Genomic DNA, 23616 nt, shown 5'->3' with positions numbered 1-23616 from the left:
TGTTTAGCAGCCCTCCATGTTATGCAGTTTAGCTTTGCATGATTTCCCCACAGTCTTTGCAAAAAAGTTATTAACTTCAGAAAATTGTTTCTCCTCCTGCATGTTGAAAGAAAAAGCAATTTGAAATGTTTATATTTGAAGTTTCTATTCATAAAGAAAAGGTGAAAATATTATTGTTGACTTCAATTTATGACTCAAACCACCAAAAGTGCACATTTATGCAATGATTTACTACAGTTTGGGTCTGATAAATAAAAGTAATCTCACTTTTTTTTTTTTTCATTTATAAACACAAATGGATGTAAAAGGTACTTTGCATTTTCATGAAAAGAAAGGAAGCCACTGTTATTTTCATTTTCCCCGTGGTGGATAAAATACTTATTCCTAAGTAGGTAGAGGTCAAGAGAGCTATTATACCCTAATAGAATGTAGTAGAGTTGAGACCTTGCTCAATCACATTAAATGAACTGAGACTGACTGTTAATTACTAGATTTTGTATGCTGATACATAAACAAAGAAACTCTGCATTAAAGAAATGGTTACACTATCCTGCAAATGTCCTTTTATGCACAGCTCAATGGATGGCATGCTTGAATGGGTAACTGTATATGGTAAAATGGCTTATTATGCACTTTAGTATGGTTTATTGGCTAATCAAGTTACACACAACTTATAAAAAACATTGGCTATTTACACTTTGGTAAACTGCAAGCCCAAATACTCTTGATAAAGTAATAAGTATACATTTCTATGCAAGATTTCTATTGCCTCAGGAACTGTACTTCCTATGTAATGGCTCACACTTCACTGACCTGATTAAATTTCTAATTATACTGTATTGAACGTTTCTCTATATGCTCACATACCAAAAAAAAAAAAATCCTATCCTTCATAACCAGAGCTATTAGAATTGGGGGAAAAAAAAAACAACTTGAGAAACTCATTTTTTCAGAATTCATATTAACACAGCTATAAGATTTCACTATAAAAACAAGAAAAATAAAATTCAACTTGAGATATATTTATCTCAAGGCAAGGGAAATTTTCTTTGACTATTAACAAGTAATCATCATAAATTTAAGGACTTTGCTTTATACCATGTTGTAATCATGACAATGAGTCAGTGTCTCCTAGTACATAACTATTAACAAAATTAATAATGAATGATTAAAGTGTATTTTCAATTTCAGTCAGATTTTATTCATTGGCTCTGCTTTATATTGCTTGCCATCCTAATTATTTTGTTAGTGCCTATTATGTGTAATAACAAAAGCTAAACTTTTGACTGAAATAAATTTTAAATTTCATCTAATAATCTGATGTTTAAAATTATCTAAATAATTGTTATCATATTTCTAAAGCATTGATATTATTACTTCTATAGTCAATAGTATATAGCCACTTATTATTTGGTTGACCCATTTCTGGGACACATGATGCCAGATTTTGTTCAAACACAAAATATTACTAAGAACTTTAATGAAGGATAAAAAATAAATTAGTTTGGTGCAAATGTAATTGCAGTTTGGAACCATGAATTTTAAATCATAAGTAGACTCAAATATATATTTATTAATCAAAATAGGAACCATTGCAGTCAATACATTTTTGCCAAAGAGAAACAAGTTTGCTTATTCCTGTAGCAACAAACATCCATGCTTCAGAATTTGATGAACTCTTGGAAAGCATTTTCTGCCTTCTGCTGATTGTGGAAGTTTTTCTCCATGAAAAAAAGCTTTTGAGATTCTTGAAGAAGTGGTAGTCAGTTGGTAAGAGGTCAGGTGAATATGGCAGATAAGGCAAAACTTTAGCTCAATTCATTCAACCTTTGAAGTGTTGGTTGTGCTACATGTGATCTGGCATTGTCATGGAGAAGAATGGGCCATTTCTGTTGACCAATATTGGCTTCTGGCATTGCAGTTTTTGGTGCATCTCATTGATTTGCTGAGCACATGTCTCAGATATAATGGTTTTTCTGTAATTCAGAAAGCTGTAATAGATCAGAGCAGCAGGAGACAACCAAACAGTGACCATGATCTTTTTTTGTGCAAGTTTTGCTGTGGAAAGTGCTTTTGAGTTTCTTCTCAGCCCAACCATTCAGCTGTTGGTCCCCTGTTGTCATATAAAGTCTGCTTTTCCTTGCATGTCATAATCTGATCAAGAAATGGTTTGTTGGCTTTGCATAAAATGAGAGACAACAGTTCACAATGATGATTTTGCTTCTCATTTTTCAGTCAGTATGGTGTTAGCGTAGTAACAGATACAGACCCATGGAACAAATAGAGAGCCCCTAAATAAATCCATATGTATATGGCAAATTAATTTACAAAAGGAGTCAAGAATATACAGTGAGAAAACATGGTCTCTTAAATGGTACTGGGAAACCTAGACAATGGCCTGCCAAAGAATGAAACTAAACCAAAATTTTAAACCATATGCAAAAATTAACTCAAAATATATTGAATATTTTAATATAAGATCTCAAATCAGAAAACCAAAAGAAAACATAGATGTGAACACCTTGACTTTGGCCCTGGCAATTAATTTTTTGGATTTGACACTAAAATAAAAAGCAACATACGTGAAAAAAAAAAAAAAAGTAGGACTACAGTAAACTGGAAAGATTTTGTACAGCAAAGGAAACCATCAATGAACTAAGAGACCACCAACTGGGAGCGAATATTTGCAAGTCATTTATCTGTAAATATTGTTAACATCTAAAATATATAAAGAATTCAAACTCTACAGAGTTCTCATTACAAGAAAAATATCTATATGAATAACAAAGAATGGGAACTAAACTTACTGTAGCGATCATTTCACAGTATATAAAATATCAAATCACTGTTTTACATATGAAGCAAAACTAATAGGTTGTATTTCAAATATGCCTTAATTAAAAAAAAAATCTTGCCATTCCAGCAACATGGATGGACCTTGATGGTATTATAATAAGTGAAATAAATCAGAGAAAGACAAATATCATATGATATCACTTATATGTAGACTCTAAAAAAAAATCTCATAGATAAAGATAATAGATGGGTAATTGTTTGGGGGAATAGAGGGGAGAAATATGTTCAGAAAGTCAAAAAATGCAAACTTCATTATAAAATAAGTTACTGGGATGTAAAGTACAGTATGACAGTTACAGTTAATATATGTGTTACAGATTTGAAAGTTGCTAAGAGGGTAACTGTAAAAAGTCCTCATCCTAAAACAATATAATACTTTTGTAACTATTCATTATAATGGAGAGTTAACTAGATTTACTGTGGTGATTATTTCACAAAACACACAGATATCAAGTCACTAGTACATATGAAACTAATATGTTAATTATACTTCAATAAAATACTACTAAAATTCCTGCTATCAGAGTCAATTATGTAACTAAAAGGGAAACATCTGCTAGAATCCATGTGAAAATAAATTTAAATATCAGAAAATGAATTGACTTTGTTATGTTCATTATAAGAGTTCAAATAGCTGTGTTATTCATGAATAACTAAAGACAGCTCTATAGCAATATATATGAATATAAAGATAAATTTTGATAAGGTAGAATATATCTATATATATAAGTATATATACTTAAGCACTTATTAATATTTTTAGCTGACCAAATTTTATAACTAGACTTAATTATTATTCCCTGTTGAATACATGATACATGGTCCATTTCTAATACATGTCATTGTGAATGAGAACAAATTTAATAATATAGTAATAAATGTTAAACACCTGTGTTTGAATCTCAGCTATTCCACATTTATCATCTGACATATTCATGTTGAAATGAATAATAATTGCATTTTAATAAGCTAGTATTAAATATTGTCTAAAATAACAAAATGATAGTGATTCGGTCTAATATTTTCTTTTTCTTTGAGGAATTTATTTTGCTTTAATGTTCTTTTTAATTTGATTTCTATAGTTATCTTATATAATTTGCTGGTAGGTAAAATATATTCCTGTGAACATATCTATTTTTATTTTGCTTATTTACCACAATAAAAATGAATATGGGAATTATTGCCTGTTTAAAAATATATTTTATAAAATATGCTGTAATTAAGTTAATTTTACATCACCTTTGTGAAATACAGCAATTCTAATTGTTTTCATTTTGAAATTTAAAAGCAACAAATATATTAAAAGCTATACCCAACTCAATGATATCAGGCTAAATTAATTTTTTAACTTCTTAGGCCTTTGTATTACATTTATATAATTATCTAAGCCACTTAAGTTAAGGATATAATATTTATATACTATTACATAATGTGCCAAAGCAAGAAAGTTATTACCCTTTTCAGTAATAATCACAGATACTATTTTGGATGTTTTATCGCCATCTTGCTTTCAATTATTTTTCTCCAAAATATTTTTTCTCCAAATAATCTTAAAGTATTTGTTTCTATACATGAATTACATTCACAAAATCAAAAGCTTTATAAAAAAATAACAAAATAGCAATTTTAAATGCTGAACGTAGGGTCTCTTAAATCAGAACTGTATGTAAAGCGAAAGCAAACATAAAATGGTATATTATACATGAGAACATCTGTAAACATTTTAACTGTGAAGAACTTTTTATTCACTTAGCAACACTTGTAGATTCATACAAACATAATGAATCACTCTGATCCATCATTCAGCTAAATTCTGAACTCCTTGATGAATCAACAGTGCTTGACAAGAACATGTATCAAGCAACAGTTTCTTCATAACCGGTTAACCCATGTGAGAGTAATTGGCAATTTAGTTGTTTGTACTGAGCATCCCTAGGGAGTAGTCCTAGTTCTCAGTCCTCAGAAATATCCTTCCTTATCCTGATTTTCTACTGGAGAAGCTCTATATAGTCAGCAAAAACAAGACAGGGAGCTTACTGTGACTCAGATCATGAAAACTTTATCACAAAATTCAGACTTAAATTGATTGTAGTGAAAATCACTAGGAAATTCAGGTATGACCTAAATTAAATCCCTTATGATTATACAGTGGAAGTGACAAATGGATTCAAGGGATTAGATCTGATAGAATTTCTGAAGAACTATGGATGGAGGTTCGTGATATTGTACAGGAGGTGGTGATCAAAACCATCCCCAAGAAAAAGTAATGCAAAAAGGCAAAATGGCTGAGGAGGCCTAACAAAGAGCTGAGAAAAGAAGAGAAGCAAAAGACAAAGGAGAAAAGGAAAGATATACCCATCTGAATGCAGAATTCCAAAGAATAGCAAGGAGAGATAAGAAAGTCTTCCTCAGTGATCAGTGCAAAGAAATAGAGGAAAACAATAGAATGGGAAAGGCTAGAGATCTCTTCAAGAAAATTAGAGATATCAAGGGAATATTTCATGTAAAGATGGGTGCAATAAAGGGCAGCAATGGTATGGAGCTAACACAAGAAGTGGCAAAATACACAGAAAAACTATACAAAAAAAGATCTTAATGACCCAGATAACTATGATGGTGGTATCACTTACCTAGAGCCAGACATGGGAAATCAAGTGGGCCTTAGGAAGCATCACTATGAACAAAGCTAGTGGAGGTGATGGAATTCCAGCTAAGCTATTCCAAATCCTGAAAATAATGTTGTTAAAGTGCTATAACTCAATATGACAGCAAATTTGGAAAATTCAGCAATGTCCACAGGACAGGAAAAGGTTAGTTTTTTTCCAGTCCCAAGAAAGGAATTGCCAAAAATGTTCAAACTACCACACAATTGCACTCATTTCACATGGTAGCAAAGTAATGCTCAAAATTCTCCAAGCCAGGCTTCAAAAGTACATGAACTGAGAACTTCCAGATGTTAAAGCTGATTTAGAAAAAGCAGAGGAAGTAGATATCAAATTTCCAACATTCACTGGATCAAAGAAAAAGCAAGAGGATTCCAGAAGAACATCTACTTCTGCTACATTGACTACACTAAAGCTTTCGACTATGTGGATCACAACAAACTGGAAAACTCTTAAAGAGATGGGAATACCAGATCATATTACCTGCCTTCTAAGATACATGTATACAGGTCAAAAAGCTACAGTTTGAACAAGATATGGAACAATGTACTAGAACCAAATTGGGAAAGGAGTACATCAAGGTTGTATATTGTCACTCTGCTTATTTAACTTATATGTAGAGTACATCATGCAAAATCCTGGGAACCAGAGATCAAATTGCCAACATCCGTTGGATCATGGAAAAAGCAAGAGAGTTCCAGAAAAACATCTATTTCTGCTTTACTGACTATGCCAAAGCCTTTGACTGTGTGGATCACAATAAACTGTGGGAAATTCTGAAAGAGATGGGAATACCAGACCACCTGACCTACTTTTTAAGAAACATATATGCAGGTCAGTAAGCAACAGTTAGAACTGGACATGGAACAACAGACTGGTTCCAAATAGGAAAAGGAGTTCATCAAGGCTGTATATTGTCACCCTGTTTATTTAACTTATATGCAGAGTACATCATGAGAAATGCTGGACTGAAAGAAACACAAGCTGGAATCAAGCTTGCTGGGAGAAATATCAATAATCTCAGATAAGCAGATGATACCACCCTTATGGCAGAAACTGAAGAGATATAAAAATCTTCTTGATGAAGGAAAAAGAGGAGAGTGAAAAAGCTGGCTGAAAACTCATTGTTCCAAAAACAAAGATCATGGCATCCAGTCCCATCACTTCTTGGCAAATAGATCGGGAAACAATGGAGAAAGTGACAGAATTTATTTCCTTGGACTCCAAAATAACTGCAGATGGTGCCTGCAGCCACAAAATTAAAAGATCCTTGCTGCTTGGAAGAAAAGCTATGACCAACCTAGACAGCATATTAAAAAGCAGAGACATTGCTTTGCCCACAAGTGTCCCTATAGTCAAAGCTATGGTAGTAATGTATGGATATGAAATTTGGACCATGAAGAAGGCTGAACACTGAAGAATTGATGCTTTTGAACTGTAGTGTTTGAGAATACTCTTGAGAGTCCCTTGGACTGCAATGATATCAAATCAGTCAGTCCTAAATGAAATAAATCCTGAATATTCATTAAAAAACTGATATTGAAGCTGAAGCTCCAATACTTTTGCCACTTGATATGAAGAGCCGACTTATTAGGAAAGACCCTGATGCTGGGAAATATTCAAAGCAGGAGAAGGGTCAACAGAGGACTAGATGGTTGGATGGCATCACTGACTCAGTGGACTTGAGTTTGAGCATCTCTGAGAGATGGTGAAGGACAGGGAAGCATGGCATACTGCAGTCCATTGGGTTCAAAGAGTCAGACATGACTAAATGACTGAACAGCAACAACAATTCTTGTTTGAACTTATTCACATGCCTGCTGTCACTCTTAAAGAAGAGTTTATCTATTGTTTCCATTCTTAAAAATCACTCCCAAATAATTCACAAGAAAAGAACTATAGGAATGTGATCTAGATTACTGCAATTATTAAAAACAATTCTCAGACTTTAGAGGTGAATTGTTTACCATCTGAGCCACCAAGGAAGCCCATACATAGAGTAACTATGTATAAATAGTGGCCAGATGTAAAAGACAGTGAACAGATCTACTTTTCTAAGTATAATTTAAGCCAATTTTTTTGAGATTAGAAGAGTTAATCCAGGCCCAAAACCAAACATTTGGATAATCCTACTTTGGTTACAAGTTTATAAGGCAGTTATTATCAGTTTCTATTGTTTAGTCTGGCTAGATTTTCATTTATATTAATCTTTCCAATTTTCCATGGGATTATATTAGTGTTTTTTGAATGGTGTTTTTCATTTGGCAAATATTTCTATACACTTGTGAACTTGGCTCTGCGATGATAATGTCCACTTCCACTGATTAGTTTTCCCAAAATGCATACACTGAAATCTCTGGCAAAAAGCAAACAGATAAAAGGCTTTTAATGAAACAGATGTCAGGAGTAAGATGATTAGTGAGATAGAAACCCTCCTCCCTGCATTTCTGACTAGTCCATATTTTGGCTACTGAAGATCACTTGTGTTCTGCTCACACCTTCCAGATACTGTAAAATCTGAAGGTTTTTTTTTGAGATCTCTGTGTCTGTGTGTATGTGAAATTTATCTTCAGATTTATTAGGATTTTTTCAATCAATTACTGTCAAGTATCTGAAAGAGCTATTTTACTACCATCTTACTATTTATCCAGATAGTGATAAATAAAATCATAGTTTTCTCTAGACAATATCCTCTATGGCAGTTGTCCTGGTCTAATTAATATCATCTCATTTCACTTTTAAAGTGTCCCAGTTTGTAAAATAAACTATAAGGTATCTAGAGTTCTAAGCTATATCTGATTGGCCAAGCTTCTCTAGAAGTCTCTCATTTCTTAAGACTCAAAGCTATCTTGAAATATCAGGTTAGAAGAGCCACATCTAATTGTATGTCTATATTTAAATATCTTCTTCATCTTGATAACATGCAGTTTTATTAAGAAAAAAAAATCACATTACTTGAGGGCAAAACTTACAGAATACAAATAATAAATAGATGTTTTGAAAACCAGATAAAACTCAAAAATAAAATCCTTTTATTTTTATATACTTTTGTTATTGCTTGAATGTATAACAAATTTGGAGAATTTCTTTTGTTTTTGTAATATTAGCACTATGTAGCTTACTAGGTCTACCAATACTTGCATAACATATTTACAAGTGAAATCATAATAATATACCTACTAAAAATTACTGACCTCAGTGTTTATCTTAGGTATTAATATGGATATTGGAGACAGAAGACTGAAGAAGACAGACATGGTTTTGGTACTCATGATGTTTGAATTCCATGGAAGGAGGAAGCATAAAATAAGCAAGTTAGCAAATGTGAGGTGAGGAATTTTTTAAATCTAAAAGTAGACTAAAAGTGTTCAAGATTTTAATTTAGTAGTATATACAATATTTTTGAAGGAATAATAAAGTAATTAGAAGATAAATGAAATGGAGAAAGGGATAGAAAAATGACTTAACATAATAATATATAGGAAAGTAAATAGAATTATCAAAGTAAATGAACAAAAGAAGCCTCTCTGTCTTACAAGTTAAACATATTGTGAGATATTGGAACCAGAAAAGCCTTTAGACTGAAACCCACAAGCCCATTTGTTACTACTGTATCTTTAAGATTTCTTCTTGTTAAAAATCTTTAAAAATTGAAAAACAAATATGAGACTGATAGATATGCTTTTCTCTTTCTTTAAACTTTATCCCCCCCCTTTTCTAATTTATACTGAATTATTCTTTTTTAGAAAAGTATATTCTAGGCCAGCTGTTGCCAGCATAAATGTCTCTACCTACACGACTGGACTTGCCCTAGGGGCTTCACACTCAACTGCATATTGGGGTCAATTTATTTCACAGTTTCTACTGTCATACGTGTTTGAGAGAAAGTGAAAATGTTTATTGAATTGCTTAATGGTTATGTTTAGCAAATTTGTCTGCCAGCATGCGCTGTTACTCTAAACCCCAATTGGGGAGCCCCTTTACAGTCTGAGGTGCCCTGTCTTCATCTTTATTCTCAAAATACACCTGGGCTAGGTTCCAGGTTTTATCTATAACCTTAGGGGATGCTTTATCCTTATAATTATTTCACTCTTCTAGATCAGGAGACAGTTATTGTTGTGAGTAAATGAGTATCTATAACTAATTCAATGTTCTTAGGGATATTTGATATGGATTTACTGTGCTACTCCTGCAGGCTACAGGATAATTAGTTGAATATAATATTTTAATAAGTGTGGGCTCTTCTGCTCTGTTCAGTTAATAACTAACTGGCAGTTAACTAGCGGGATTTCCAAAACATGGTGGGGATTTTCTCAATAACACAACATGACATTTTTGTTGTTGTAGTTGACCTGTGAGATGCTTTCCCTTGGCTATTGAAATTTAAATAGATACACTTAACTCTTGAAAAAAAAAAGAGGAATAGAAAGCTTACCACATTCAGTTTGATAGCTTCTTTGAGAAAGGTTTATATAGAGAAATATTTTATTAATACGTGGAACTATATTAAGAGCTTACAGTAACATTGCTGATCTTTTGTCCCTTCAAGAGAAGTGATTCCTGAAAATGAAGATTGCTTCATACTCATCAGCAAAGCATACACTCTGTTATGGATAAAGTATGAGCCACTTATTTTTGCATAATTTATAACTCTACAATTCCAAACTGCATGAGAACCACTGGAAACAAACAACCCCAAACAACAAGCAAACAAAAAAGGCATTGTCCACATTTTGTGGAAACAGATCAAAATGAAGGAGTTAGTTCTAATATCAATAATCATTTTACCCTCTAATTTATCTTATGAATGCAAAATAGCCCTCAGAATAAAAAAATAAAAAAGAAATAAAAGAAATAAATAACCAGTAGAAACACTTGTTATGTTATGTAATTACAATTGAAATGTATTGTAAATTCATTAAGAAAATTTACATTTTACTCAGGTAAAAACTTTTCATCAGAGATGGTAGATTTTTTTCAGATATGTTTTTCTGCCTGTTCAAAATATATCAATATTCCTATTTAGAAACTCTTTGGGGAGCTGTTATTTTTAGCTAAATAATACTATTATTTTTTTTACAAGTGTGTATATATTTTAGTTTGCATATATTCTGGAGGAATCGAATTAACATATTTTAAATACTCATTAACTTCACTAGAGTAATTAATGCCCAGTTTATACTAACATTTCTATCAATGGCATAGATTCAAGACTCTTTCTCTTATAGCACAGAAAGTTACGTCTAAATCAAGAATCTTTCTCATTTGTCTACGAACTGTTCTTTTAGTGTTAAGCTATTCAAAGTAAAAAACACAGAACGTGAGTATTATTTGCTTGATGAAAGTGCCCATGAGCAATAAGAAAACTCAAAAGCAAAAAAAGAAAAGACAATTTTATTAAAATTCAACATTCAATTAGATATTTATTAAATTATAGGAACATGTTCATTATCAATCTATGCATATATGGATCTTGTAAATTAGAACAAACACTCATGTAATTTAATTCCTTGTAACCTCATTGAAATGATAGAAAATAAATTTAAATAAAGGTGTATGTATATGTACATAAGCACAAGAAAAATTGCCAAAAAACAAAGAGATACTATCAATTGAAAACACTATATATTCGTTCTGTAAAGTAAAAAGATAAAAATCAGGGGAATAGATAAATCTGAAGGAAGAAACTTATGACTTCCCAAAATAATTGAGCCATTTTTTTAAGGGGAATGTCAGACTACAATGTACAGAGTTCCCATGTACCTTATCTCCATACATATACAAACTCCCAGACTCTTAGTGATCTGCAGAATGACATTTTGTTACAATTGATGAAGATAGATTGACACATCATTATAACACAAAGTCCATAATTTAAATAAAGTTTCACTCTTGCTGTTGTACATCCATAGGGGTTTTAACAAATGTGTAAGGACATGTAACCACCATTGTAGTATCATACAAAAGAGTTTTGCTGTCTTAAAAATACTGGTGCTCTAGCTAGTCATCCATCTTAGCCCCTGGCAACCACTGGAAATTTTACTGTCTCCATATTTTGCCTTTTGCATAGTAGAAATCATACTATAACATATATAGCCTTTGCTGCTTGGCTTCTTTCACTTAGTCATAAACATTTACAGTTCCCCTATTTTTTTTCTTTTTTTTTTGTAATAGCTTGATCACTTCTTTTTAGGGCTGACCAATTTTCTTTTGTTTGCATGTACCAAACTTTATTGGAGAAGGAAATGGCAACCCACTCCAGTGTTCTTGCCTGGAGAATCCCAGGGACGGGAGAGCCTGGTCAGCTGCTGTCTATGGAGTCGCACAGAGTCGGATATGACTGAAGTGACTTAGCAGCAGCAGCAGCAGCAACCAAACTTTATATATCCATTTACCGACTGAGGGTTGTTTCCAAATTATGACTAAAGCTGATATAAACATTCATGTGCATATTTTTGTGTGGACATAACTTTTTAACTCATTTTGGCAAATACAAAGGAGCATCATTACTAAGTCACATGGTAAGAGTATGTTTAGCTTTGTAAAAACAGAAGTGCATTCAGTAGTGTCCAACTCTTTGTAAATCCATGGATTATACAGTCCATGGAATTCTCCAGGCCAGAATGCTGGAATGGTAGCCTTTCCCTTCTTCAGGGGGATGTTCCCAACCGTGGGATAAAACCCAGATCTCCCGCAGATTCTTTACCAGGGGAGGCACAATGGAAGCCCAAGAATACTGGAGTGGGCAGCCTATCCCTTCTCCAGGGGAGCTTCCCCACCCAAGAATTGAACCGCAGTCCCCTGCATTACGGCAGATTGTTTACCCACTGAGCTATGAGAGAAGCACTTAGTTTTGTAAGAAACCACCAAACTATTTCCAAAGTTGCTGTGCCATTTTGTATTCCCATCAGCAATTAAAGAGTTTCTGTGACTCCACATTCTTACTAGCATTTGAAGTTGTCAGTGTTTTGGATCTGGGATATCAAATAGACATGAATGGCAGCTCATAATTGTTGACTTTCAGTTCTCTAATGACATTAGATGTTGAACACTTTTAATATGCTTTCTTGCCATTGTATATCTTTGGTGAGAAGTCTGATCAGGTCTTTTGCCCAGTTTTTATTCAGGTATTTCATTTTCTTGTTGTAAAGTTTTATGACTTATTTGTGTATTCAGATAACAGTTCTATCAGATAAATACTCCACAATGTTTTTAAACTGTGGCTTATTTTCCCATTCCATTGATATTGTCTTTTACACATAGAAGTTTTTAATAATGAAGTTGAGCTCATTGATTCCTTCTTTCATGGATTTTGCCCTTTGAATTGTATTTAAAGTCATCACCATACCCACAGTGAACTAAGGTATACTAGTTTTCTTCTACACATTTTATAGTTTTGAATTTTCCATTTAGATTCACTATCTGTTCTGAGTTAATTTTCATAAAGGGCATAGGTTTGTTCCTAGATTCATCTTTGGCATGTGAATATCCAATTGTTTGAGCAAAACAATATCTTTTCTCCATTATACTAGCTTTTCCTTTGTCAAAGATCAGTTGTTTTCTTTTTACGTGATTTCATTGTCAGGTTGTGGTATCAGGATGATGGTGGCCTCATAGAATGACTTTGCAAGGAAGGACCTTCCTTCCTCTGCATATAGTTCCATATATATATATGTGTGTGTGTGTGTGTGTATACATAACCACTTAATCAAAAAATGAGCAGAAAACCTAAATAGAAATTTCTCCAAAGAAGACATACAGGTGGCCAATAGGCATATGAAAAGATGCAGTAAGTGTATATATATGTATATATATATATATATATATAAATACTTAAAGATGAATGAAAACAAAACACACCATGCTGAATCTATTGTGATACTTCTAAAGAAGTGCTCAGAGAAAAATTTAGAAACACATTAATCTAATCAGAAGAAAGATCTCAAATCAATAATCTAACTTACTAGTTTAGAGAATTAAAAATATAAAAGCAATACAAAACAAGGACAAATAAAGGAAAATTATAATTGTATTACAATTAAGTTAAAAGGGGAAATAAAAACTCTTGGAGAAAAGTAATAAAACAAAAAATTAGTTTTCAGTCAGAAAATATCTTGAAAAACTGGTAAACATAAGTAGATCAAAAAAAAAAGAGAAAATATATTACTGCAAACAGGAATAAAATAAAGAAAACTGACTTTACAGAAATGATTATAAGGGAATACTATGTGATAAAATTGGACAACTTGGGTGAAATGAATGAATTTCTAGAAATATACACACTAGAAAATCTGAATTATAAATGCTATGCTAAGTCACTTCAGTCGTGTCCAACTCTGTGCGACCCTAAATATGGCAGCCCACCAGGCTCCCCCGTCCCTGGTATTCTCCAGGCAAGAACACTGGAGTGGGTTGCCATTTCCTTCTCCAATGCATGAAAGTGAAAAGGGAAAGTGAAGTTGCTCAGTCGTGTCCGACTCCTAGCGACCCCATGGACTGCAGCCTACCAGCCTCCTCCATCCATGGGATTTTCCAGGCAAGAGTACTAGAGTGGGGTGCCACTGCCTTCTCCGACTCATAAATAGGCAATGTTAATAGACCTATAATAGGACATCCTACTTGTAATAAAAAATACATTACAAAGAAAAGCCCAGGCCCAAACAGCTTCAATGGTGGATTCTAACAAACATTTTCATCAGATATTCAATCTTAAAATAGGAAAGTATAGAATATTTCAAAACTCATTTTATAAGTGCCATCAAAACAAAACAAATACATTCATAATAAGAAAAGTACAGATCAATACCCTTTGACTATAGAAGCAAAATTCAACAAAATTCTAGCAAACCGAATATAGGACTATTAAAAAATTAAAAGATATCACTTGATTACCAAGTAGAATTTCTCCAGGAATTCAAGGTTTTACATTTGAAAGTGAATCAATATAATGCAACATATTCATAGACAAAAAGACAAAATCCTATGATAATCAGTAGAAACAAAAATATGAAAAAATCCAACACTGTTTTGTGATTAAAAAAGAATCTCAACAAACTGAAAACAGATGAAAACTTCCTCAGCTTGATAAAATGCATGTAATTAAAACCACCTTAAACTAAACTTAGAGACAAGAAATGGTTAATGATTAAATGCTTTTTCCCTACAGTAGGAACAAGACAAAGGTATTCACTCTTGTGATTTCTATTCAATGTTCTAGCCAGAAAAATTAGGCAATAAAAATGAAGATATGAACAAAAAAGTAAAACTATCTCTATTTGTAGATGATGTAATCTTACATAAAGTCTGAAGAAATCTATAATAAAATTATTAGGAATAAACAATTTCAGCAAGGTTACAATACACAAGATCAATATAAAAATTCAGTTGTATTTCTATACCCTAACAGCAAATAATTTTAATAATAAAATTAAGAAAGCAAATTTATTTACAATAGCATCACAAAGAATAAAATTCCTGACAATAAACTTTAGGTGTAAGACAAGACAAACTCATAAGACACTATTTAAAATTATTAAAGAAAATCTAAATGGAAAAAAATCCCATATGCATAAAACTATATGATTTTATAGTGTTAAGATATCAATGCTTTTTTAATTGGTCTAAAGATTCAGAGTGTTTCTTTTAAAAATCTCAGCTTTTCTCTTTTCAAAATTTCAAAAACTGTTCTTAATATTTTCATCAGAATTTTAGGAACTGAGAATAGCCAAAACGACCTCAAAAGAAAGAGCAAAGTTGAACGCTCATGATTCTCAACTTCAACTTCCTACAAAGTTACAGTCCACTAAGCAGTACTGTGTTGCACTGCATGAAGAAAGAGAGATAAATAGATAAACAGGTGCAAGCGTGCTGTGTCATGTCCGACTTTTTGTGACCTTGTGGACTGTAGCCTACCAGGCTCCTCTGTCCGTGGAATTTTCCAGGCAAGGGGTTGTCATTTCCTCCTCCAGGGGATCTTCTCCACCCAGGGATCGAACCTATGTCTCTTAAATCTCCTGCATTGGCAGGAGGATTCTTTACCACTAGCATCACCTGGGAAGCCCAGATAAATAGATAACAGGAAGCAATCGGCAGTCAGGAAATAAATTCCTTATATAGATATATGGTTAATTGATTCTGACAAGGATGCTCAGACTAATGAAGGGGGGAGAAAAGAAGAGTATTTTAAAATATGCTGGATGCTTGGGGCTGGTGCACTGGGACGACCCAGAGGGATGGTATGGGGAGGGAGGAGGGAGGAAGGTTCAGGATGGGGAACACATGAGAAATAAAGGAAAAAAAAAAAACAAAAACAAAATATTTTCCTGTGAGACCTGGATATTTATATGCACAACATTTAAGTTGGACCTCAACTTCAGATCACACACAAAACATTAAGTTACAATTGATCACAGAACTAACTGTAATAGTCAGAGCTCTATTTTTAAAAAAATCATAAGAGTAAATCTTTGTAAAATTGGATTTAGCAATGATTTTTTAGATACTACACCCCCCCCCAAAAAAAAGACAGAAAAACTAGGAAGCAGAGAAAAATAAATTGAATTCTATTAAAGACTTTTGTACCTAGAAGACCTCCAATCTGAATGAGAACAAACACAAATAACCCACATAATTGGAGACAATACTTGCAAATCATGTATCTGAGGGTCTAGTCTCCAGAAAAAAATATAAGGAAGTCTTATTCAACAAATAAAAAGATAAAAACTCATTTTAATGGATAAAGTATTTAAATAGATATTTTTCAAGAGAAGATATGCAAAGGGTAAGTAAACACATGAAAAGATGATCAATATTCTTAGTCATCAGTAAAATGAAAATTAACACAGTAATGAGATACTACTTTATCCACAAGGATGACTGTAAATAAAAGGACAGGTAAGGACAAATGTTGGTAAGGATGTAGAGAAACTAAAACATTGATATACTGCTGGTGGGAATATAAAATGGTACAGCTACCTTGGAAAACAATTTGACCTTTTGTTAAATTGTTAAGAGTTACTATGTCCAAGCAATTCCACTCCTAGGTATACACTCAGTAGAAATGGAAACATGCACATCCCACAATCAACTCAGTACACAGAGGTGCTAAATGTCCACCAGTTAATGAATTAATAAACAAAATAAACACTTTGTGCAATGCAATATTATTCAGCAATAAAAGGAATGAATTTTTCATACATAATATAGCACAAATGGATCAGAAATGCTATGCTAAGTTAAAAAAACTCCAAAATACCACAAATTAATGATCCTATTTATATATGTCCAAATAAAGCAAAAAAAAAAAAAAAAAGGCAGAGACATTACATTGCCAACAAAGGTCCGTCTAGTTAAGGCTATGGGTTTTCCAGTAGTCATGTATGGATGGGAGAGTTGGACTGTAAAGAAAGCTGAGCACAGAAGAATTGATGCTTTTGAACTGTGTTGTTGGAGAAGACTCTTGTGAGTCCCTTGGACTGCAAAGAGATGCAACCAGTCCATCCTAAAGGAGATCAGTCCTGGGTGTTCACTGGAAGGACTGATGTTGAAGCTGAAACTCCAATACTTTGGCCACCTGATGCGAAGAACTGACTCATTGAAAAGACCTTGATGCTGGGAAAGATTGAGGGCAGGAGGAGAAGGGGACAACAGAGAATGAGATGATTGGATAGCATCACTGATTCAATGCACATGGGTTTGGGTAAACTCTGGGAGTTGATGATGGACAGGGAGGCCTAGCGTACTGCAGTCCATAGGGTTGCAAAGAGTTGGACATGACTGAGTGACTGAACTGAAGTGAACTGAAAATTAGGGAAATCTATAGAGTTAAACCAAACAAAGAGGCTTTTAGACACGGGATGACTGTACTGCCTTGATAACCCTACATAAGCAAACCACATCCTAACTCAGCGTCAATGAATTGGAATCCAAGAAAATGACACTTAAGAACCAATCACTAATAGCCAACTTGGCTTTCCAAACAAAGCAACTGTTTAAACCATGCAATAAAATAATTTAGTTGCGTTGCTTCATTATCTTCTAATAACATATCTCTTACGACCTGTTGGTAGGGATGCTCCTAACAACTTTTGTTTGGTGATGTCCAAATCTAACTGATGCATGCTCAAATAAACTCTTGAAAATTTTAATACACGTCAGTTTATATTTTAACAATAGAGACAGAAATTATATTGGTGGCTGCCAATATATGTGGGGAAGAGAGATTTTAGGGAAAATTTAAAAGTGACTTCTACTGATTAATGGGGCCACTCTAGGGGGCACAAAGATATTCTAAAATCACATTGTTGATAATGGTTACACAAAACTGAATATAATAAATGCCACTGTATTGCAAAAAATAAAAATTCAGCATTTGTGTATTATAATATATGCAAATATTACTCAAAACCCTATCAATATATAATAACAGTTATTAAACAGGGAGATATGGAATAAGTGAAGGTATATGTGAAATACAATGTTAATATTATAGTATTACTATATCCTAATACTTTGATATAGAATGAAATATATTACATCCTCAAAGTCTTTTAGGAGTTATAATTATGAGAATCAGATAAATGACTGCATGTGATATAGCTAGGCAGAACTGCACTGTGAATACAAGTACTTTAATGTTTGCCTTCATGATAATAAAGCCCCAAGAATTGCAAAGTGTAATACATTCCTAGGGGAGATTCAGTTCAGTTAAGTCACTCAGTCGTGTCCAACTCTTTGCAACCCCATGAATTGCAGCACGCCAGGCCTCCCTGTCCATCACAAACTCCCGGAGTTCACCCAAACTCACGTCCATTGAGTCAGTGATGCCATCCAGCCATCTCATCCTCTGTCATCCCCTTCTCCTCCTGCCCCAATCCCTCCCAGCATCAGAGTCTTTTCCAATGAGTCAACTCTTTGCATGAGGTGGCCAAAGTACTGGAGTTTCAGCTTTAGCATCATTCCTTCCAAAAAACACCCAGGACTGACCTCCTTTAGAATGGACTGGTTGGATCTCCTTGCAGTCCAAGGGACTCTCAAGAGTCTTCTCCAACACCACAATTCAAAAGCCCAGGGAGATTGCTGCTGCTGCTGCTAAGTTGCTTCAGTCGTGTCTGACTCTGTGCAACCCCATAGACCTACCAGGCTCCCCCATCCCTGGAATTCTCCAGGCAAGAACACTGGAGTGGGTTGCCATTTCTTTCTCCAATGCATGAAACTGAAAAGTGAAAGTGAATTCGCTGATTCGTGTCCAACTCTTAGCGACCCCATGGACTGCAGCCCACCAGGCTCCTCCATCCATGGGATTTTCCAGGCAAGAGTACTGGAGTGGGGTGCCATTGCCTTCTCCACTAGGGAGATTAGGGCACACTAAAACAGAATCTGGTCAAAATAGTTAAAAGCATTCTATTGGGTATAAATACTTTGCACATAAGAAAAATATTTTTTTTTTAAGTAAATGCTTGTCTAATTTCTACCTATTTTTAACAATAGGGGTAGGAGGAAGAGTGGGGAGGGAGGAGGGAAGCAGCAAAACAAGGAAGAAGTAATTGTTAGGTCCATTTAGTTTATAAAGTGCTGAGCACTATGGCAGATTCTCAATGTACACCAACTCCAGTTCTAAAAACAGAAAGAAATGGTATTATAGATATTATCTGCATTTTAGAGAATAGGGAACTAAAACTTTGTTTAATGTATCGATGGTACAAATGAGTATTACACAAAAGTGAATTAACTGGAGACAGATGTACATGATTTATCATAGTCATATTCTACTAAAATACATATGCTATTTCAAAACTATATTTCCAGATGAGTAAAACAGTCAAGATGATACCTATTAACACTCATTGCTTTACACACTCATGTCACCGAATATCCATTAGTAGGTAATAAATCAGCAGGTTAGTGGCACAGGCAAGATTCAACACCCATGTAACTGTTTTCTGAATAAATTCCTACTCTAACAGTTTTTATTATTCTCACTATTTTGTTTGCCGAAAACTTTTGAAAAGTTATTTATCTAAATATTTTCAATTAAATTTTGCATCATGGAGACAGTCAATTTCAAGAATTTTCAGCAGTACCCTACATGAAGGAATTTCTGTGTGGGCATGCACACACAAATTTATGGGGGGTTTCCATTCTAATAATGTTTATAAATGATTAGTCTGTATTTTGAAAATTTTCTTATCTGGAGTCAATAAATAAAAGAGCACATTAAAAAAAAATCAATGGATGTTGGTTGGTTGTTGCTTAGTTGCTAAGTAATGTCTGACTCTTTGCCATCCCCTAGACTATAGCCTGCCAGGCTCCTCTATCCATGGGATATCCCAGGCAAGAATTCTGGAGCGGTTGCCATTTCCTTTAAATCCATAGATGTGAATAACTGTTTCCTTTATGATCTTCAATAAATCACACCTTCCATGTCAACACATGGGTAGTCCTCTCCCATACTGTCTGTGAGCTTACTTGTCTATACTATTTGATTTGTTCAATGTGACATCAGCAAGGTGAGTCAACTAGAAGGGTGATAAAAAGTCTTTGTAGACTAGTAGCTTGCATCTTGAAACCCTGAAGGAAACCTAGACAAACGTTGGGAACAAAAGTTCTCTCATCTGAGCTGTTCTAGCTGAGCCTAGTTTTCAGCTGACCCATCAGGGATATGCAGCTGCAAAGCAAGCCCAAGTCAAACAAGAAAAGAACTACCTGGTCACCTAGGAGAATCATGAGAAATAATACACTGTTCATGTTTTAAGCCTCTAAATGTTAGTGTGCCTTATTATACAGTAACAGGTAACTAAGGTACTCATTGTCTTTCACTCTTTCACTCTGAAAGTGAAAGTGTCTTTCACTCACTTTCACTCTGTCATTCACTAGATGTATAATGTTGGGCAAGGCAATTAAACTCAGTTTTCCTCATCTATAAAATCAGGATAATAATTACAGCCAACAATTGCGTGGAGGTTACTATTTAATACTCATCACATTTAAACATCATGGCAATCCTTCAGGTGGAACAGTTATCGTCTCCATGTCTTGGAAGAGAAAATGGAAGAGAGGTGAACAAATGTGTCCAAAGTTTACATATATACTGAAAAGTAGCTTTAAAGCCTGTGCTTTCAATTTTTATTCAACACAGCCAGGTTTATGCTCATATTTAAACAAGAAGTATCTCTCTGTCTCTCTTCCCAGCCAGAGTGGGCTGCTTGTCAGAATTAATATTCATCAATTAAATTTTATGGGCTTCCTAGGTGGCACTAGTGGTAAAATATACACCTGCCAATTCTGGAGAAACAGGAGAGACATGAGTTGGATACCTGGGTTGGGAACATCCCCTGGAGTATGAATTGTCAACTCACTGCAGTATTCTTGCCTGGAAAGTCCCATGGACAGAGGAGCCTGGAGAGCTATAATCCATTGGGTTTCCGAGAGTTGGACATGACTGAGCACAAGACAATTAGATTTTAAGTGTGACAAGTAGTTATTACAGGTTAGTTGTGGAATTTTCTCTGTAGCTGCCTGAATTTCTGTGGTTTTGCTAGAGGAAACTTTCTCCTCTATAAAATTCTACATTGTTCTATTGTCTATTGTACTCTGGAGAGTAGTCCATCTGCTTCAGCTGGTTTATACATAACAAGTTCTGCTTAGGAACCTAAAAGGACATAAATCTAGAACTATGGATCCATGCTCGTCAGTGCCATATAATACAGCTCTTACTCAGTAATTATGTATGATAAACATCATGATTTTAATACATCTCATCCACTAAGGTGGTCTGCTAACACACACACATAATACTGGTTTACTGACATAATTAGGCTATACGCAGCTTTTTAATGTGCTATTTCCTATATAGAGGGACATCCTTTTATCTTCTTAAAGATTGTGCAAATGATGATGCCTTGCATTCTGAATGCACCATTTACATTCAATTAAAATTTCAGGCCTCAATCTCTCCAAACTAATTTGCTTTAAGTAAGTTTGCTTTTATTTCAGTGGTCCATTAAGAGCTAATATTTTTAAGACTGTTCAGAATTATTATTGATAAAATTTGAAAATTGTACTTCTAAGTAATTCCTAGCTTTTCTATAAGCAGTCTTTTCCCACATGTTTTGGTAAAGAGTATTTGTTCATTAGAGTGTGCAAAATCAGACTTCATAAAAGTGAACAAAATGAATTCACATCCAAAAAAACTGAATTAATGTTATTTGCACCATAAGAACAAAAGTTGGGTTAGTAAACAATAAAAATTGGGTTAGTAAAGAACCTATCTTCTCTAGGTATTTGACAAATCAGAAAACATAATTTTTAATTAAAAAAATCAAAGAAAATTGATGGGTCATACTTTACATGATTGTATGAAATTTATAAAACAGGAAAAAATCTCCTTTTATTGTAGTGATGTTTAAAATATGTTAAATCCAAGAAAGTAATCAAGTACATAATTTAAAGTGTATTTGGAATTCCTAGTATATATATGCTGTAAGATGCTGCAGTATCTAGTTATTATAGCTATACACCTGAATTTTTAATAAAAATTGCCAGAAAATCTTGTAATTTTGAGCAATATACTTGAGCTTGAAATTAATAATAGCTTCTTCTGGAAAAACTGAAAATGCAGCCTATGAAATGAGATTTTAGCAAATACTGCATGTAAGATCTTATCTTTCTTCTTCCCATTTTCTTTTACTCTCTAAAAGGTATTTCCATATGCATTCAGAAGAAGCCTAACTTGTTCCCTTAGAGGATTTCTGGAAAGTTTACATTATGATTTGCTCTTTTTTGCCAAGAAAGATTCACCACTTCCACTTGTGGTCTATATAAGATCCCTAACACTAGAGGAAAAGAAGAAAGATAAACATTAGGAAAATACCATGTGGTTTCTTGAAATAATGTGTATGTGTCCTCTTTTCCTGTTGTATATTTTAAAATGTTTCCTTAAAAGTATGCCTTATTTAAATTATGTCTGTATATTTAACTGCCTCTCTGCTTTTAAATATCTCCAGATTAATATTGTACCAATACCTTCAAAGCCTCTAGATGAGAGTGAAAGAGGAGAGTGAAAAAGTTGGCTTAAAGCTCAACATTCAGAAAACGAAGATCATGGCATCTGGTCCCATCACTTCATGGGAAATAGATGGGGAAACAGTGGAAACAATGTCAGGCTTTGTTTTTTGGGGCTCCAAAATCACTGCAGATGGTGACTGCAGCCATGAAATTAAAAGACGCTTACTCCTTGGAAGAAAAGTTATGACCAAACTAGATAGCATATTGAAAGCAGAGACATTATGTTGTCAACAAAGGTCCGTCTAGTGAAGGCTGTGGTTTTTCCTGTGGTCAAGTATGGATGTGAGAGTTGGACTGTGAAGAAAGCTGAATGCTGAAGAATTGCTGCTTTTGAACTGTGGGGTTGGAGAAGACTCTTGAGAGTCCCTTGGACTGCAAGGAGATCCAACCAGTCCATTCTAAAGGAGGTCAGTCCTGGGTGTTCTTTGGAAGGAATGATGCTAAAGCTGAAACTCCAGTACTTTGGCCACCTCATGCGAAGAGTTGACTGATTGGAAAAGACTCTGATGCTGGGAGGGATTTGGGACAGGAGGAGAAGGGGACAGCAGAGGATGAGATGGCTGGATGGCATCACCGACTCGATGGACATGAGTTTGAGTGAACTCTGGGATATGGTGATGGACAGGGAAGCCTGGCGTGCTGCGATTCATGGGGTCGCAAAGAGTTGGACATGACTGAGTGATGACCTGAACTGACTGAATACCTTCACTTTTCTTTACCCAAGGCTTAAAAAATATCTTAGAGTAATTCTGTAGGCTAGATGCATTTTTATCAGCACATTATTAAAAAGATACTTTTAACTATAGTTTCAGTTTTTTAGAAGTTTTCTAATAAAGTATCTTACCTACATTTTTGTTGAGAAAAATTTGTCCATTATTAATACTAAAAGTAATTTAAATGAATACATGTATAAATATGTATATATATAGATGAATACATGTGTGTTGTATACACACACATGTAATGTATTATGTGCTTTTGTTTCAGAGTCTCATAAAATCTGAGGAGAAAAAACTCTACCAATGGCTAATGT

The sequence above is a fragment of the Bos javanicus genome, chromosome 6 (genome assembly GCF_032452875.1).
Source record: "Bos javanicus breed banteng chromosome 6, ARS-OSU_banteng_1.0, whole genome shotgun sequence".
Classification (NCBI taxonomy): Eukaryota; Metazoa; Chordata; class Mammalia; order Artiodactyla; family Bovidae; genus Bos; species Bos javanicus.
Note: the sequence above shows the minus strand (reverse complement) of the source record.